The sequence below is a fragment of the Peromyscus maniculatus genome, chromosome 22 (assembly GCF_049852395.1).
Source record: "Peromyscus maniculatus bairdii isolate BWxNUB_F1_BW_parent chromosome 22, HU_Pman_BW_mat_3.1, whole genome shotgun sequence".
NCBI lineage: Eukaryota > Metazoa > Chordata > Mammalia > Rodentia > Cricetidae > Peromyscus > Peromyscus maniculatus.
The window spans coordinates 35,241,970-35,260,210 of NC_134873.1; the positions used below are offsets into that span (position 1 = coordinate 35,241,970).

General features: G+C 45.5%; 1 long non-coding RNA gene across 2 annotated transcripts; it reads left to right on the top strand.

The window, feature by feature from the left end:
- The first annotated feature begins 2,613 nt into the window (after positions 1–2,613).
- LOC143270073 (uncharacterized) lies at positions 2,614–17,995 on the top strand. Of its 2 annotated transcripts, none has more exons than XR_013046969.1 (2): positions 2,614–2,810; positions 15,698–17,995. It is a non-coding gene; the product is annotated as an uncharacterized LOC143270073 (long non-coding RNA). The 2 variants fall into 2 exon arrangements; XR_013046968.1 differs by lacking the exon at positions 2,614–2,810 and adding an exon at positions 14,462–14,925.
- The last annotated feature ends 246 nt before the right edge of the window (positions 17,996–18,241 follow it).

Below are 18,241 nucleotides of genomic sequence, written 5' to 3' on the forward strand. Positions count from 1 at the left end.
GTGTAGATGGTGGAGGCCTGGTTTGTGAAGTTTCAAAGGGAAGCAAAGACTCTACAGAGCCTTTTGTGCGGCAAAGCTGTGGTGTCTGATCAGCTGGTGCTGAAGAATCAGCTGCAATTAATTAGAGAACAGAACCACTCAGCAGGGCAGTGGTGGTGCACACCTTTAATCCCAGCACTCAGGAGGCAGAGGCAGGCAGATCAGAGTTCCAGGCCAGCCTGGTCTACAGATTGGGTTCCAGGACAGCCAGGGCTACACAGAGAAACCCTGTCTTGAAAAACCAAACAAACTAAAGAGACCAGAATCACTGAAGTAAAACCTTTGCTTTGCTGTGATAATTGATGCTGGTGAGCTGAAGCTTAGAAACTAGGGGTGATTAAGAAGAAGCCAGCATTGCTGAACTTAAATCTTCTGGAAAGTGCTTTGAAAGACATATCCTCCAGGCCCCGTCTGCTTCCTGGCTGCCTGAATTTCTTCAAGGTCTGAGCACAGAAGCTGTGTTCCAGAGGAGGCGGAGGTTATACCTTGCACTGGCAGCCAAACTTTGTACTGTAAGAGTCACCCAGGTAGTTCCAGTTTTAAAGACATGAAGGGGTCATGGAGAACACCTAAGGCTTGGCACTGTGTGTCTAGGTGGGATTTCCTGAAGAGAGTTCAGGAGAGGCTATTGGTAAAGTGCAGCCTGCTTGCAGCAAGGGACCCCAGCAGTTTTGGAGATCCTAGTGCCATGGGATGACCACCAAGAACAGCAGCAGCAGTGGAGTGGAGCCAACTGCAGCCTGGATGACAAGCCGTGTGTGCTGCAGAGGGCGGAGCCGGAGAAGTGACCCAAGCATCTTGGAGGAGCCCAGAAGATGGTGAGTGAATCCCAGGTAACTGAACATTGAATTATTTAAGTGTTTTGAGTTTGGTTTTGCTTTGTTCAGATTGTGACCATGCCCTGGTTCTTCCCTCTTGAGGTAAAAAAGTGTTTAGTTTAATTTTGATTTTTATAGGAGCCATAGTTGAGAGATTTTGAACTTTTAAAAGAGATTTTGGAGTTTTAAAGAGATGGGATATTTTAAAGGGATTGCACTTTTAATGTAAAGACTGTGGGATTTTTAAAGTTATTTATGTTCTTTAATGTATTTATTTTTATTTCACGTGTATTGGTGTTTCGCCTGTATGTCTGTGTGAGGGTGTCAAATCCCTTGGAACTGGGGTTGCAGACAGTTGTGATCTTCCATGTGGGTGCTGGGAATTGAACCTGGGTCCTCTGTAAGGTCAGCCAGCGCTCTTATCGATCCACTGAGCCACCTCTCCAGCCCCCTAGTGTTATCTGTGTTTTTAATGTGAGATGTTAGAGATGAATGAGAAAGGAAAAGTTGTGACTTAATGGTGGAATGTTTGCCTGTCAAGTTTACAAGGGGTCAATTGTGCTGGCTAGTTTTATTTCAACTTGACACAGGATAGATTCATCTGAGGGGAGGAAACCTCAATTAAGAAAAAACTCTCTATAAGATCAAGCTGTAGGCAAGCCTGTTAGGGCATTTTCTTAATTAGTAATTGATGGTGGAGGGCCCAGCCCATTGTGGGTGGTCCTGGGTTCTAAAAGAAAGCAGGCTGAGCAAGCCATGGGGAGCAAGCCAGTGAGCAGCACCCCTCCATGGCCTCTGCATCAGTTCCTGCCTCCAGGTCCCTACCCTGCTTGAATTCCTATACTAACTTCCTTGAATGATGAACAATGATTTGAAAATTTAAGCCAAATAAACTCTTTCTTCTACAAGTTGCTTTGGTCATGGTGTTTCATTGCAGCAATAGAAACCCTGAGGCAGTTAAATTTCATATTTGGAGGACATTAGAGTTGTCAAATGTACAGAGTTTTGAAGAAATGTGCTTTGGTTGAAACCATGTATTGAGTAGTTGAATTCAAGCTCTATAAAGAGGTTAGAGAGAGGTGTATAGGAGGGCACTGGGGTGGTCTTTCAGTTGATTGACAGTCAAAGTTCACCAAAGCAGGCGATTTCCCTCACAGGGAATGAAAGGGCACACCTTGACAAGTTGGCATTCCAGGTTTCAGAACGACAGACATCTGAGAAATGGAGGTGTGGCATCCTGGAATCAGGAGGACTTGGGTCAGAATGTGTTCATGTGAACTTTCTTCCCATTGGGAGGGACTTGGTAAGATGTCACTGGCAGGGTGGGTGGTGGAATGTCACTCACTGGCAGAGTACTTGCCTGGTGTGTTCAGAGCCCTAGGCTCAGTGTCCAGAATCTGGGTGAGCAGGAACAGGGGAGAAAAACAACAACAAAGCCCAGGAAACCTTCCTTACTGGCATAAACTTTGGATCACAATAAGAAACTAAAACCCAAATGGCAGAAAACACCACTCACAGCAAGGTTTACCAAGTGTAGGGCTGCGTCTGTACAGAACTGCAGACTTCGGCTTTGTGACTGAGCAGCTCTGTGTTTCCAGGGAGGTGCACAACAGAAGATTTTTCTATCGGCCATTCGAACCTGCTCTGGGCAGTTTCCACAACGGCAGTCTGCTGCTGTGGTTATGAGCCAGAGTGGAATTTCAGCATTTATGATGGCATAATTGCAGAATTTAGAGGGCCGGCTGTAGGAGGGAGAAGAAAGCTCATTCACTTAGACTTTTGAGCACCGACTGTTGAAGACCGTTTGTGGTGTGTTGGCTGTGGGTGACTATAGGTGGAGGGTGATCATTCACTGGGACCTCTATGGGGACAATTTGTCACCCTGGCCCTGCCACCAAGGTGGCTTTGCTCTGTTCCTCGTTCCTCTCTTAGTCCAGAAAAGAGCTGGGGATGGTATGTGCTTTGCATGCATCTAGCTCCTAGGGAAAAAGATATAATCCCTGTCCCACAATGTGCAAAAAGGACCCTGCCTGTTCCACAGCCAGGAAACTGTGGAGATACGGAAATGGGTATATGGTGAACAGCTGTGACACCTCAGCTATTCCAGGTTATGGCAAATACAAACAATAACTAAGGAAGATGGTGGTGGTGGTGGTGGTGGTGGCAGTGGTGGGGTGTATGTGTGTGTGCGTTTATGCAGGGGTGTGTGTGCTTTTTCCTGCATGCATGCAAGCCAGAGGTCAATGCTGAATGTCCTCTTCTGTCTCCATCTTAGTTTTTGAGACAAGATCTCACACTAAACCTGATGCTCATTGGTTTAGCTAAACTGATTGGCCAGCAGGCTCCAGGGATCTGCCTGGCACTGCTCGAAGTGATAAGATTACTGGAGGGTGCTACTACACCCAGGTTTCATGTGTGTTCTGGGCATGGAAATTAGATCCTCATGTTGTGCTATTCTACTATTCTACCCAGTGGGCCCTTCTCCATACCCCGAACTTCATATTCCTGTTATTTTTATTAGAGCAGGAAATGCATCCTGCCCTACTATGTCTGTGGATCTGTGCAGTGCCTTGAGACAGTGGCCTTCCACAGGCAGTAGAGAGACATTTAGAACTCAACACTGTGCCTTTCAACATGAAGAAAGGCTGAGGACCTGGAACATACGTGGTGGTTTTGAAAAAGGAGCTTGGGGCATTTTCCAAAAAGCAAATAGGAGTTCAGCACACACGGCATTTTAAAAATGGAGATGTATACAGGACCTTCCGTTCCTGGAATTTAATTTCTCAATTTATGTACTTAAGTTTGGCACCTAAGTGACCTTTCTGAATCAAAGCTATAAATACCTGACATTGTGACAAGGACCTTATGGAGATGTAGCAAAGGAGACAGAGTGAACAAGCTTGCCTGATGAACAAGGGCTTGGGAAGGACTCCAAAATCAGGAGGCTCTGGCAGTGCACCCAGGACAGAAACAGTGTGATGTGTGTGGGGGGTCAGGACCGGGAGTAGGGGAGGGATAGGATAGGGTTGCAGGTTGGGAGTCGGTTAGGATATGGGGTCAGGAGTTGAGAGGGAAAGTGAATCAGACTTTCTAGCCTGAGACAAATACCCAAGAGAGACAACCCAAAGGAGGAAGAACTCGGAGGTTCTGGCCATGTTCCTGGGCTGAGGGCGTGGTACAGGAATACTGCCGAACTCCAGGCAGCCAGGAAGTAGATGGGGCCAGGAGGATATGTCTTTCAAAGGCACCCTCTCCAGTGGCTCTGCTTCTGCAGACTGCTTGTGCTGAACACCTGTGTTTTTGAAGGGATACAACACCTGTAGATGTAACGGTAAGAAAAGGTCTACAGGAGCAGGATGGGGCAGAGACCAGAGATCTGGGTGACTGCCAAGGATGGGTTCTACAGGGTGACATGGGCCACAGTGGGATGCCTTGTCCTCAGGTCTATCTTCTGAAGCTGTGATATTCCTGTGTGTCTGTGGTAACCTTTGGGAATCACTTTTTTTTTTTTTTTTTTGCATCAGTTTTGTGGACAGACAAGTGCAGAGGGCAGTGATAGAAGGGGCCTGATATTATGGCTAGTATTCCTCTATACATTTTACTTATGGCTTCTCTAACGTGTGTGTGTGTGTGTGTGCGCGCGCGTGTGTGTGTGTGTGTGTGTGTGTGTGTGTGTGTGTGTGTGTGTTTGCATTTAAGTATACATGTGCTTGAAGATTATTTTAATTTTTTTTTTTTTTTGGTTTTTCGAGACAGGGTTTCTCTGTGTAGCTTTGCGCCTTTCCTGGGACTCACTTGGTAGTCCAGGCTGGCCTCAAACTCACAGAGATCCACCTGGCTCTGCCTCCCGAGTGCTGGGATTAAAGGCGTGCGCCACCACCGCCCGGCTTGCTTGAAGATTATAACTCAACTTTGGTTGCCATTCCTCGGGACACCATCCACCTTGTTCTTTGGAGACAGGATCTCTCACTGGTCTGGAACATAACAATTAGACTGTCTGGCATCCCAGGAATCATCCTGTCTCCACCTCCCTAGGACTGGGATTAAAAACTCACACCACCGTGGCTGGTCTTTAAAGAAATGTGGGTCTTGGGGATCCAACTTGTTCTTATACAGTGGGCTCTTTACTTACCCGGCTCTCTCCCCAGCCCTCTCACTTAATTTTTATCTAGCTTGAGATGGGCAGATACAATTCTGACCCTTGTTTCAGTGACCTTGGATTCATTCAGGAGTTTGCTTTCCCCAGAGTAAAATGGTCTGTGAGCTGCTGGAGTTGGAATGGGGTTCATAGGATGTGCACAGAGATGATTGTAGTTCTGGGAGCTGTGGGAACCCCAGAGGACACATCTCTGAACCTTCACAAGGTTCTCTTGTGGATAAAGCTATGTTTCCACTTGAAAGGCCGTTGATTCTGTGTTTCCCAATTTGTCTGGAAGGTATTTTAAACCACGTGCCTCAAATGTGGACAGTGATACTTTCTCTCGGTGCATGAGAGCTTCGGGTGCCTCTTAAGGATGAGATAATGTGGAAGAGGTCATTTACTTATGACTCAGTCCCTGTCTGTTTTGAAAACTGGATTCACAAACAGTAAGAAATAATTCATATTTGAAATTCCTGTTGCAGTGTAGACTTGAGCTGCTGTGCTGATGAGGAGGTTACAGATGGAGGAAATCTGGGTTCCTAAATTCCTGGGAGTTCACACACCCATCCTCCCACACAGAGTAAGATATAGCACAGCATGGCCCCAGCCAGAAATAGCTGCAGGCTCTGCATTCCTTCCCAATATTTAGAAACAGCAGTTGTGAGAACTGTCTATGGTCAATACTCCTCAATTGACACTCCATTTTCTCCTGCTATGATTATGGCAATCATTTCCTATTATTTATTTTATTTATTTTCTCATTAGCCAATACAATTTTAAGCAGCCCCAAATCCCATGACCTAATGATAATCACTGTCAACAGTTTAGTTTCATAAGCTTTTGTTTTTATATTTTTTCTCTATCTTCCAGGTAACCCAAAACATAAATCAACCTTGCTAGACAGGTACCTGGACTGAGTATCAGTTTTCCCCATTTAATGTATTAAAAGTAATTATCTCTTATTCTTTAACTACAAAATTATTTTTAATGTCTAGATGGATTCCATCGCTTGAACATAGAGCATATTAATTTTTAATCTCTTAGTGATAGAAACTTAAGATTGTCTTCGGTTTCTTAAAGTGACAATTCTATAAGCAGATTTTTTGGCTAACTGCTTGTGTTTTATATATGATAATTTTCTATGCATAGATTTTTAGCAGTTGAGTGTTAAATAAAAGGATATAAACAGGGTTTCGGGGCTAGAGAGGTGACTCCATGGTTAAGAACACTGAGGACTCTTGCACAGGACCCAGGTTCAGTTTCCAGCATCCACACGGCAGTTCATAAATGCCTGGGACTTCAGCTTCAGAGAATCTGAGTCCCCCTTCTGGCCTCTGTGGGCTCCTGCTCTCATGTGGTGCACATAAACTCACCCAGCCAAACACACATACACATGCATGAAAATAAATAAGACATAAGAAAAAGGAAAGGTGGCATTCGATATGCCTGTCTAGATTTATTTGGTCAGAGTGCTCTCTGCAGTTTCTGGACTGTGCTTCTCTTGTAAGTGTTCAAGTTCCAGTACACAGAATATGTCCAGCCTTCACCGATTTCATAGATGGGTTGTAGTGTGTTGTTCATAAGTTGCTATTCTATCACTATTCTCATAAGATGCAAAAATTAAGACTTTGAAAATCTGAATAATCTTTACAATAGACACAGAAAACTCTGGACCCAGTTTTCAATGTTGAAAGTTGTCCCCGGCAGCAGGTTCAGGTGGAGCTCCAGAAACCCAAGCCTATGGATAGGAAGGAAGCCCTTCCTAGGAAGTAAATCCACTCTCGGATGCCTAGAGTGATGAGGGTATCTCAGAAGGGTGGAGAGGGAAGGTGCCAGATGTCTTGCAGCTGCAGAAATGATGAAGTAAAACACACACACACAGGAATTCAGTCTGGAAAGGAGGCAGGACATGGCTAGGAGTGGGCAGCAACAACTGGGGATGGTTTGGGGAGAAAGCCCTGCTGGTGGGTGTCCAGGCAAGGGTGGCACCCCTTACAGGATCAGAGGTGTGAGGGCTCCAAGGGGAAGGATCCCAAGGCACTGTGGACACTAAACGTGACAGACAAATGTGATGGACAGTAGGGCCATGTTGGGAAGAGGAGAGGTTAGATAGACTCAAGGACCCTACCCCGTTTGAAGTAGAGCGGAAAGGGCCCCAAATGTAGGTGGGTTCAGGCTCGCATGGCTCTGGGTGCCTACCTAATTCTATGACCTTCTAGATTTCGAGTCCACTCGGGAGGCCGACTACGTTCTGAGTTGATCCCTCCCTTTGTCTGCGCGTGTCCAAAGGCCGATGTGGTCATGGGAGGGAACGGAATTCTCAGAGTTTCATGAATAAGAGATACAAGGTTGAAGCTTAGCGCAGGAGACTGGACTTTTCTGCTTCGACCGTGTCTTCTGAACCGTCTTGAAGCTGTGACTGAAAGACAACTTGGAGGAAGGAGCCTGAGGCTGGCACAGGGGACGGGGTTGTGGCAGACGCTATCCCCTGAGGATCCACGGGCTGCAGCTTTCTTCCGGGGCTGCCAGTCTGTAATGGTTCCTTTCCTGATTGGAGAGAAACAGCCCCTTGCATCCCCCGTCCAGAGAGCAGCACCCTGCCACGTGCTCCTGCCCACTTGGGGTTTCTCACTGTGGCTTCCTCTCTCTTTGGGAGTGGAAGCCAGGCCACTTGTCCCGTCTGTGAGTCACATCCAGGCCACACTCTTGTCTACTCTGGAGGGATGACTTTTTCCAGTTTCAGATATCCATTTCTGCTTTCCGTGAAGAAACTTCAAGGTTAGTAACAGAAGCCTGATGACTTCAAAGAGTCATTTTGCCCACTTGCTAAAAATGCCCTCAAGTATTTGGTACACGTCTTGAATGTAGCCCGGCCCTCCATTCCTCTCCCAAGGGTCACAACTGGGTGATTTCAACTAATTACCCATGTGCTGGTGTGGGCAAACACAAGCCAGTGTTGGCTGAGTGTGAGACTTGGCTTCCCTTCTACAACTGAACTATGGGGATGGATTTCCATGCTGTGCCTTACAAAAATGGAAGGTTTCCCATATTGTTCATCATTTCACTCTGAGAACCCAAGTTCCCCAGAAATGATTGGCTGCCATTAAAGATTTGCGTATTTCTTTGAGTGAAAAATAGACCTTAAACACAGCTGCCAGCTTCAGGAGGCATTGTGCACAGCTATGGCCCAGCCTTGACTTGAAAATACATACCTATTTACCCAAATATTCTTCATACCACATAGACAGGAGGCTACTTCCTCTGTGTTCACCCTAGGGGCCGGTTGGCTCATTTGCAGACCTCCGTCTCCCAATGCAGAGGTTTGAATAAGAATGGCCACCATCAGCTCATATGCTTAGTCACCACTGAGATCTTTAGTATCAGCAGTGGACAGAGGCTCCCCGCTAGCTGTACAGTGGATGCTCTATCGTGGACCATGATCCCAGAATAGGACCACATTGTCTCTCCCATCATGCCTACTGAATGCTCATCTCTGTGTCCTGTGTGTGACAAGGACAATCTTAATTCATGTAAAATGGCCATCTATTCCAGTCTGCATTGTGACTTTGCTTGACTATGGGCTAAGTGTCCTGTGCATGTTTGAGATGGACTGAGCTAAACAAGGATGTTCAGTAGGTACAGGGATATTGCCCAAATTTGGACTATGTGTTTTCTAGGATGAATCCCTGTTGTTAGGCTAAGAAGCTTTTACTTTGTCTATGGAGGTGAGAAATTCCTGCTCTTTCCACTGATTCAGGAAACTGTCAGCTGCTATGTAAGAAATGACTGAAAAGTGCTGCCTTTGGGGCCTCTTCTCTCTCCATTTTCTTCCTTCCTTCCTTCTTTTCTTTTTCTCTCTCTCTCTCTCTCTCTCTCTCTCTCTCTCTCTCTCTCTCTCTCTCTCTCTCTCTCTCTCTCTCTCTGTGTGTGTGTGTAAAGCAAGACAACTGCATACTAAAGTTTCCCATAGTCTTTATTTTTGTCTTAAGCTCCATGTGTATTTATGAACTCTTATTCTCTGTAGGGCATTCTGTATAACTTCTTCTGTCTCATTCACCGATCTTTACTTCAGCTGTTTCAAAACAGAGCAGTATTCAGAGTTGGGAACTGTTTGCACTGCAGTTTCCAATCTTAGGAGATTTCCTTGCTTTCTTTCCACTCACGTTGATCTTTTTCTTTGGAGAGATTTTACTTTCTGAGACCATCTCAAGCTTGTTACGGCTTCGTGTGTAATGAGTATGGTTGTTTTGGAGGATGTTTCTCCGATTATCTATATCTGAGACCTCGACTTTGCCGACTTCGCGTTCCTTCGCTGATTTGATTTCATGCATTGGTACATGGCCTTTCAGGCTATCATCACCATCCTTTTATTACCATGGGCTCTTACTTTCTTTAGGATGGTCAGGATTACACACGTGTTTCCCCCCGGGTACCGCAGCCCAGCTTCAAGTGAATTTTACAACTGGAGCTTTTCAGATTGTAAATTCCCACAGCTGCTGCTGTCTCCCCACACTCCAGCTCTCAGCTCCAACTGAGAACTTCCTGCTGAGAAACGGAGGTGGAGGGGGTGGTGGGTTTATTTTTGGTCTATCCTGGCTGCGATGTTATGGCTCCTCTGGGGTCTTGCTTTACAGAGGGAAAGTCATCTTTAATGTGCTCATGTTGATTCAGACTTCAGTTTCTAAATTTTTCAAATCGCCCTATAAGGCCTTAAAATGTAAACCTGAATTCGCTGCCCTTGTCCATTCCCCGAGGTCAGAGGGAACTCTGCATTCAGCTTACTTTTGCAGGATTGAGGCATCACTTTTGTTTTTTTTAAATAAATTTGTAAGTTTCGGTTCTCTCCTCTCACCAAGTGAGGTCATCAGGCTTGGTGACAATGCCCTCACCTACTGAACTGTGTGGACTCAAATCTCTTCCAAAGTTTTGACTCTTCTAGTATCCCAGGAAAATAGAGCTTTGGGAGGATGGTGCTGAGGGCACTGAGAGAGGACTCTGGCTAAATTTGTTAGAATCGTCCAAAGGTAGCTGTTTCCTGTAGCTCTGGCACTCAATGAGATCATTTATTTTCTTGTTGCTGGGCCTCTGATGTCAGCATTGACTCCTTGTTTTCCAAAAGTTCTTTCATGTTAGGTAGACATTCCTACACCAAATAGATTTTATTTTAGCTGAGCTCAGACCTGAGCGCCAATGCCCGTGACCTTAGGATAAGGCTTGTTGGCTCTGTACTTAGGAAGTGTACCCCAAAGAGAGCCTCAGCCAATCCTTGGGGAGCCATGCTTGGCTGGCTTACTGCCCTGCACCTTTCTCCAGTCAGTGAGGAACACAGATTCAGACATACAGGATCCTAGGAGAAGGCCACTTTGGTATAGTTATAAGCAAGGGATGCTGGCGAGTTGATACACTTTGAGTCCTCATCTTGTTTTGCTTAGAAATGGGTAGAAAAACCTTTTGAATGGTGTTTGGGAAAGAATCCAACAGAGTGTTGTATATGGTATCTTCCAACTGTGAAGCACATTATAAAAATCAGAGTATATTCATTGCATGTGTAACTCTATCTCTATACCTCTTCCGTTTGGTTCCCAAAGAGGTGGCACATCTGTCAGGAAAAGTACTTGTTGAATGTAAGTGAAACACAGCAGTGTGCAAATCAGATGAGCTGGCTGGTCCACATAGTACTTTGTCTCCAGCCCATTAAACAGAGCCTGGAACAGCGCAGGCAGCAAATAAAGGTATCCGTTAAATAAATAATAAGATTAAGCAGGGAAAGAAAACACAGCAAATATCAGGGAGGGTTTGGAAGGCAAATTCTGTGAGACGCACGCGGAGAGACTGCTTAAGGCAGGCAGCTCCTCTCGTCTCAGGGTCCATGCTCATCAGTTAATGCTCACCATATAACACGGCAATTTGGGTAGCCTAAAGATCATAGTCTTTTATTATTCTTACACCTAGTTCCTTTAATCTGTGTGGTTACTAGCACTGGCCACATAAACCCCAATGTACCTTAAGACTCAATCTGGGTTTATTATTCCGTGGAGTCTGCCTTGGACTTCACTGTTACAAATGTGTTATGCTTTTGTTTGTGGCTGTCTTCCTGTCCTGAGCTGATTATTTATCCTGCAGTTTCTGGTTTTGTGTTCAAAGCACTTGTTGTCTCCTTTGTTCCATATGTGATGTTATGTAAACATAGACATGACTGTCCTTCCCATTTCAAGGCCTGGAAAGCAAAGCTCATAGATTTCATAGTCATGAAGGCAGATAAAGATGAGAGTGGACTGGCTTTGAGGTTCATGTATGCGCCACAATTTACCCCATCTGCTCTGTCCACAGCTATGCGCACGCGCGCGCACACACACACACACACACACACACACACACACACACACACATACACTGTTTGTCAATCTCTCATATGAGATGGGGGAGGAGAGAGAGATTCTCAAGCAATAATTCAGAGAAGCCCTGAGAGAGACTTCTGATCACAGAGGTGATGGTTCCTAGGGACCTAACGTGGGCTCATCTGGAAAGATGAGTGATGAAATTAACCTTCCTTCCAGGTAGGGAAGTAATAAAGGAAAAAGAAAATATAATTGCCTCGATCCAGTCCCTAGTAGAGTTTGAGTTAAACTACGTGATGTAGAGTCTGTACACTTCCTGGACAAAATAGGCGCTCCTGAAACACACAGCAGAAGGGAGAATCCAGAAGACCAAGGGAAGCTGTCTCCTTTTTGATGTATTTTATAAATGCCAAGCGTGGTGGTATTCCTCTGATCATTTTATAAAGCAGTGAAGTGTTTGATGTGTGTAAGAGCTGTGCCTCCTAAGTATGTGACAGATCACAGGGACCAAAGTGGTTTCCTAGTCATTCACATTTATTTTCAAGTATCTATAAATATGTAAACACTCTGGTTAAAATATAAGGAACATAAGCCTAGTTAGGCTTTAAAAAAATCTCTAAGACAAGAATGAGACCTCCTTTTCAATGTCACTAGACTTTTTTTTTTTTTTTTTTGAGACTCTACCCCATTTCTCAGTAAAATATTGTGTCCTCACAATGGAGGGTTATTGGAGAAACAGGTATGGAATTACTGACCCCAGGGTGGCACCAGGAACTGGAAACTTGGTAATGAGAGAGGTCCCTTGGGGGTGAGGAGCCAGGAGACAATGCCAGAGAAAGCAGAGTGCTGGCAGAATCTTAAATAGAACACGTTGCTCTTCCCATATTCCTGGACTGCTCCACCCATCTATCCAGTCCTGTGGTCTCTTGTGACACTTCCACTTTTATCTGACATGATTTGGTAAGAGGACAGGGATCCGTAAGACAGGGCCACGAATGTGTGCGAATGAAAGCTTTGCAGAAGACAGGGCCAGTGTGCAAAACAAAGGCTTGACTTTACACCCAGTTTAGTGGACTAGTTTGTTCTTCATGCGGAGTTCACCTTTCAGTGAGGCCCTTTATTGAAAATCGACTAGGGGGCCCAGTGGTGGTACATGTCTTTAATCCCAGCACTTGGGAGACTGAGGCATCTCTTTGAGTTCAAGGCCAGCCTGGTCTACAAAAAGAGTTTCAGGACATCCAGGGCTACACAGAGAAACCCTGTCTTGGGAAGAAAAGAAAAAGAAAATCAACAAGGGGTCTTTCCTTGAGGTGTCCCCTCTCTGCTTCAGCTACGCCTCGGATGTCTGCAAATGGAACCCAAGCAGCTTTCACACCAGAGGCTGCCTCCAGCTTTACACTTCAGCTGCTTGCAGGCCAAACACTGTTGATCATGTCACCAAATGCCCCCTCAGGTCCCTGTCCTTTTATCCTCTTATCAAAACACCATATTCAAGAACTTGCAAATGCTTAACTAGCCATTTGTCAAAGTGGGTAAGGTTACAAATAATTTACATCTTTTTAGATTTTGAAACCAGATGAGAACAAACCTTGCTCTTATTTCTTAATTTGTTTTTAAGACAAGGTCTTGCTGTGTAGCCCAGGCCAGCTTGGAACACATTCTGGAGTACAGATTGTCTTTGAAGCCATCATCCTCCTACCTCGTCTTCCCCAGAAATACTTTCAGTTTTTATTGGTGGTTCCACTGGCGGGATGTCTCCTTGGAGTTGCTTTTGCTCAAACATCCCTTTGATCTTTAAGGCTCAGGCTGTGGTGAGAGCATGAGCATGTGCCATGGAGCACACATGTTAGCTGAAGAAGAACTTGGAGTTGGCATGCGTCTCTCTGTTAGACAAATCCCCAACATTTGATTTGAGATGGGACTGTCATTTAAATCATTTCCCATAGAATATCAGTGTAGTGGGTAGCCATTCCAGCTTGGATCTGGAAGTTCCAACCCCCAATGAGACTCTGGCAACTGTCATGCCTACGAGGTGGGGCCAGGGGAGGCGCCTGGAGACCTGAGAGCTGGATGGGCCAGCGCTCTCTCTTTGAGCTCTCTCTGTGCTGGGACACTGAACGGTGAAGGTGGACTGTGCAGAGCTCAGTCGGTAGAGCATGAGACTCTTAATCTCAGGGTCGTGGGTTCGTGCCCCACGCTGGGCGCCAGATATTGGAGAAATTATTTTGGCCACTCCACATAGTTCAAAGGATATTTATTTAATGGCGTAACTCACAAATTAAGTGAAAGGTAGGTGGCAGGGTCTGGGAAAGGTATATCGCAATCCAGCGGTGTTCTCCGGAGCTCTGCACAGTCCACCTTCACCGTTCAGCGTCCCAGCACAGAGCGAGCTCAAAGACAGAGAGCACTGGCCCATCCAGCTCTCTGGTCTCCAGGCACCTCCCCTGGCCCCGCCTCGTAGGCATGACAGTTGCCAGAGTCTCAATGGGGGTTGGAACTTCCAGATCCAAGCTGGAATGGCTACCCACTACATATCAGTAAACTCCATTTAAAAAGGTTTTCAAGGGCCTTCCCTATTTCCCAGTATCCATCAAAATTGATTTGATTACATTATTTTAATTTATTTGTGTGTGTGTGTGTATGCGCGCGCACACACGCGCGCACGCGTGTGCAGGTATGTGCATGCCGTGCATGTTTGTGAATGTCAGAGGTCAACCTTTGGGAGTCAGTTTTCCTCCCCTGTGCGGTTTCCAGGGACTGACCTCAGGCCACCATCTGATGAACCATCTCAGTGACACTATAAATTTTGAAAAAATTTTCCTTCTAATTCTGTGAATTGAACCCAGGGCCTCTTGTGTCCCAGGCAAGTGCTTGACCAGTAAGGCACATTCCTGGTGCTGTTTATGACATCTCTCTTTTTATTGCCTTCTTTCTTCAATGAAAATTTCATATGAGGATGGTGTTTATACCACTTCCTCCCCTCCCCCTTCCATCTCCAACTCTTGCACGTTCCCACTACTTTCTCTCCAATTCATGACCTCTTCTTCATTAATCCTCCTCTCTCTCTCTCTCTCTCTCTCTCTCTCTCTCTCTCTCTCTCTCTCTCTCTCCACACACCACACACACACACACACACACACACACACACACACACACACGCAATTTGCATTCACTGTTGCTCATGTGTTTACGTGTTTAGTGCTGACCACTTGGGTGGGTATCAGTTCCTGGGGAAGACTGGTTCCATCTCCCAGCAGCCATTGCTTGCCTGCAGCCTTTCATCTGGGTATGTGACCTCATGATATCTCCCCCATCTGTGCTGGCCTGTCAAGAGGTCTTGTTTGGGTGGCCATACTGTTGGAATTTCATGGGTGTCGTTCCCTGTCACAGACAGAAGACACAGCTCTCTGTCCCTTACAACTTTCTGTCCCCTCTTCTGCCATGTTCCTGGAGCCTCAAGTGAGGTGCTGAAATGAAGACATATCAGCTGGAGCTGAGCACCTCGTGGCCACTTGTTCTCTACGCTTGGAGCAGTTGTGGCTTTTTGTGACGTTCTGTGTCTGCTGCGGAAGTGTCTCTTTGATGCAGGGTGAGAGCTCTACATGTCTCTGTGTGTGCAAGGCTCAGTGCACACATGCTGGGAATTTTAACAGCACCCAGGGCAGTTATTTCTCCCTTGGATGATCACTGAGATTGAGTCTAGAAAATTCCATCATCTGAGACCTGAAAGAGAAGGTCACAGGTCACAGCAGCCGACTGCAAATCGTTTCCTCTGATGCCCACCGAGTCACCAACTTTATTCCTACATTATTATTTTTTTTTCAAAATGTTATCTAGAAGACATGTGTACTGGCTGTCTGGTGCCTCTTCCTTATCCATTTATTTATTTATTTATTTATTTATTTATTTATTTATTTATTTTCTTTATTTATTTTCAAGACAGGGTTTTTCTGTGTAGCTTGGGAGCCTGTCCTAGAACTCGCTCTGTAGACCAGGCTGGCCTCAAACTCACAGAGATCTGCCTGCCTCTCCCTCCCAAATGCTGGGATTAAAGGCATGCGCCATCACCGCCCGGCTTTATTTTTTATCTTTATGCTTTTGGGTTCAGGGGACAGGATCTTATTGTATCACACAAGCTGGACTTGAACTTCTTGTGTAGGTTAGACTGAGGTCAAACTCACAGATATTCTTCTGCCCTCAGTTCTAGAATGCCAGGGTGATAAGCATACACCACCGTGCCCGACTTCTGTATACATTTTTTCGGCTCTTGTTTTAATTCGGCTGATGATCACATATAGGGCCCGATATTTCCTTGTTCTTGCTTTTTCTAATAATATCCTAAATTTTCTGTTTCTTTGCAGGAAATGTTTTAAGTCGCTTAATCTTCGCTGAGCTTAGTTTAGTTAAAATTAGACAAGTTAATCCTTAAGTTCACTTACCTGGGCTGGAGCCACGGCAGAGCTCATGGGTCCCTGCCAAGGCAGGCTCATCTGAACAGTGTAACTCTTGCCTTTCTCTCAGGAGAGTCCTGACTGAGTGTGGGCTCCAGTGCCGCTCTTCTCGCTCAGTGTCAGTCGCAAGAACACAGCTGCTTTTAAAAGATATTCCAAGTGGAAACTTAGTTTGTTTTCACAATCAAATCAACAACTTTCATATTTCATTTTGAATGTCTTCAACCTAATGGACCAAAGGGAGTCCATCTTCCTTCTTGGGTTTCCTGAGTGTGGCAAGCTCTGTCACCCAGAAGCTATTGATAACCTAGACTGCTTTTGGTTTTTGGAGAACTATCCACCTCAGTAGTTTCCCAAACTGAAAATGTGTCCCTGCATTAACCTGAGGAGGGGACTTTGGGACTGTGATCCACCAACTGCCCTAGTACGAGTCCAGAGCATTCATCTCTGGGATGTGACTGCTTCAGTGAACCTGGAAGATTGACCCTTTCTCACTGCGAGGACTGAAATCTGCTTGAAAAATGCCAGAATACCATCTTAGAGCTCAAGTACACTAGCAGGACTCAAATATCAAAGGCCACCCTCCCCGACGACTTAAAACACACACACACAAAAGTTTGGCTCTGATTGTCAAGTTGGAATTTGTAACCTGTGTAAATGCTATATTTAAAACCTTGCATTGACATGGATTCATTATGTTGAATTTTCCACTAATTACTGACATTTTCTTTAATGTGTACAAGTGGGAAACATGAGGATGTGATTACTCCCAGTTAAATGTGTAAGCGGTAATGAGCACATTATATGTTTTCTTTGTTTTTGGTCATCCTAGGCTTCTTCATCAGGCTTTCCTTTTTTAGTGTCTCAGTACAATGTGCTGTTTTCTACAACCAACCAAATGCATGCAAAGTGAAACTGAAAATGTGTGTGTGTGTGTGCATGTGTGTGAGAGTATGTATGTATTTGTGTGTGTGTGCGAGTGTGTGTGTGTTTGAGCGTGTATGTGCAGATGTGTGTGAACAAGTGTGGGTGTGTATTTGTGTGCTTGTGTGCGCTTGAGCGTGGAATGCTGCTGTTGATTGTCTTCACGGAAACTCTCCTAGATACAGCCATTATAGCTGATGTCTGAATAGCTGGCTGGAGCTCAGGATGACTTCTCTGGTGAGGGAAACAGGTCTCCAAACAACTCTACATCAAGCAGTTTGCATACATGGGAGTCTTGGGAAAGGCTACCCAGGGACCTGGAGGAACAAATCATTCTGAAAATTATCCTGAAGCTCGGTTTTAATCTTTCAAGACAGGAAGTCTGACTGTAACGGAGAAACTCAGTGTTCTCGGTTGTCTGGTGTTTGCTGTAGGGTTATTCCCAGGGTCTCCTGACCAGATGCACCCACCTTCATCTGGCTTCCTTGAAGGTCAAAAACCCACAGAGAGGTGCTTCTTATGGTCGGGCTTCTCCACTGGTCAAGTGAATGGTGGGGAGGACTGCTTGCCCCATGTGGTGACAGTATCACTGTAGTGACAGAGGAGACTCCCCTTACATCCACACTGGCTCCTGAGAGGGAGGTGGCTTTGTGTCTAACCCAGTGCAAGAGGTTGATCTCCTGCTCAGCTTGCCTGCGCTACGTATTGCTTGATTTTAATTCCTTTCCCTACCCGTTTCTAACCTAGTTATCTAGTTCTCATCATTCCAAGTACTTGGTAGCTCGCACACGCTGAAAGAAATGCCCTTATGGGATAAAAACTGTGCTTAGCAGAGTTTCACAGGAACGGAACTCACAGCTGGGGATGGGTGTCGGTAAATTCCGTCTCAGCCCACACAGGCTGAGGCAGTGAGATTGCTCTGGGTCCTGCGACCTTGGAACAGAGATCACAAGAAGAATCAGGCCAGATGCTGCAAACGAGGTCAGCACCCCCTTTCACCTGAATTTGGGGTAATTGCTCTGACAGTCTGCACTTGGCCTAAGCCACAGACGATCAGTTCTGAAGGTGGATTTCATCACAAATAATTTTGTCCTCTGCTTTTCTGATTTTAACCACAGATAGCTGCCCTTCCCCTTCAAGGTGTGTTCCCTTCCACGTCTCCAGTGAGTCTGAGATGCTGCAAGGATCTAAAACAGCAGGTCCTTCCTCCTTCCTAGTTCAGCTACTCTTTCTCCCAACAGGATTTCTATCAGGCCCCTCACACATATAAAATCATTCTGCTTTTATTTTGGAATGTGTATATTCTGTTATCTTACTTATTCCGTCTCTGAAGACATTGAAGACACATTAAAGAATCATTTTTAAACAAGGCAAAGCTGGATCACAAGCATCCCTACAAGGTGATGTCATAGCCTACGACTTCAATATACCAGGAGTCACAGAGGCCTTCTGTGCCGTATACAAAGCCAAATTATAAAGTCTGGCTGAAAATGGTAAGATACAGGGGAAAGAATATGGGCTTTGCTGGTA